A 1,758-nucleotide genomic window follows, 5' to 3' on the forward strand; every position below is an offset into this window, starting at 1 on the left:
GAGGTTGCAGTGAGCCGAGATCGTGCCACTGCACTCCAGCCTGGGTGACAGAGCAAGACTCTATCTCAAAAAAACAAAAACAAAAACAAACAAAACAAAAACAAAAAAACCAGAACAGCTTCCCTAGTCATTTGTAAAGAATCTTTAGTGGGTTGTACCACAGGGCAAGACTTTCCCAGGTGTCTCAAAATATTCCTTCTCCAGTGATTAAGGTGGGGAGGTCAAGTGGGAGAAGAAATCGGAGGAGTTGAGATGGAAATCCTCATTGGTGAGGCTGTCTGGGACAAGGATGGTTTTTATTTTGTTGTTTTTGTTTTGTTTTGTTGTTGTTTCGACACTGAGTCTCACTCTGTCACCCAGGCTGAAGTGCAGTGGCGTGATCACCGCCCACTGCAACCTCCACCTCACGGGTTCAAGCGATTCTCCTGCCTCAGCCTCCCGAGTAGCTGGGATTACAGGCGCACACCACCACGCTCAGCTAATTTTTTGTATTTTTAGTAGAGATGGAGTTTCACCATGTTGGCCAGGCTGGCCTCGAACTCCTGACCTCAGGTGATCCACCTGCCTCAGTCTTCCAGAGTGCTGGGATTACAGGCATGAGCCACCATTCCAGGCCGTTTGGGACACGGCAGGTTAATGTTTGCTCCTTCAACTGTGAAATTGTTGAAGGATGAAAGAAGCAGTTTCTAAAACTCACATCTGTTGACCAGGCCTTTAGATGAAACATACTATCCAGATGATGCCACAGTCTCTTTCTGCCTTTCAGTAGAAACAGAACTGGGTAGCAGGAGTGAGAACACTCCTGTATAATAAGGCAAAGGCTGCTGGCCTTTGACCTCAAGAGACGGACACTAAGCCAACCTTAACTGAGTAGCTAGAGATGTTAACGAGGCAACATCTGTGACCCAGATTAGATTAAGTAGGATATTTAAAGCCAGCCTGCCTTGAATAGTGTTGAGTAGCAGAAGAAGCAAGTCCGAGGGACATCCAGGGGCCCACAGACTCTGTTTGAAGGAATAGGATGATGGTGCAAGCATTGTTTGTGACTCATCAGGAGTGGCAACCTTTGGGCATGATGAGTGGAACCACCTGAACCAAAATGGCATCCAGTAGCTGTGGACACTAACTCTTTAAAAGGGAAAAGCAGGCTGGGCACGGTGGCTCACATCTGTAATCCCAACACTTTGGAAGCCAAGGCAGGTGGATCAAGAGGTCAAGAGATCAAGACCATCCTGGCCAACATGGTGAAACCCCATCTCTACTAAAAATATGAAAAATTAGCTGGGCATGATGGCCTGTAATCCCAGCTATTCAAAGGCTGAAGCAGGAGAATGGCTTGAACCCAGGAGGCAGAGGTTGCAGTGAGCCGAGATCACGCCACTGCACTCCAGCCTGACAACAGAGCAAGATTCCATCTCAAAAATAGAATAAAATAAATGAATAATAAAATAAAATGGAAAAGAAGGCTGGGCGCGGTGGCTCATGCCTGTAATCCTAGCACATTGGGAGGCAGGTGTGCATGGATCGCTTGAGCTCTGAAGTTCCAGACCAGCCTGGGCAACATGGCAAAACCCTGTCTCTACGAAAATTACAAAAACTTAGCTGGGCACAGTGACATGTGCCTGCAGTCCCAGCTACTCAGGAAAGTGAGGTGGGAGGATCACTTGAGCCTGGGAGGTTGAGGCTGCAATGAGCTGTGATCGCACCACTGCACTCCAGCCTGGGCAACAGAGTGAGATTCTTTCTCAAAAATAAAGA

The sequence above is a fragment of the Cebus imitator genome, unplaced genomic scaffold (genome assembly GCF_001604975.1).
Source record: "Cebus imitator isolate Cc_AM_T3 unplaced genomic scaffold, Cebus_imitator-1.0 Scaffold223, whole genome shotgun sequence".
Classification (NCBI taxonomy): domain Eukaryota; kingdom Metazoa; phylum Chordata; class Mammalia; order Primates; family Cebidae; genus Cebus; species Cebus imitator.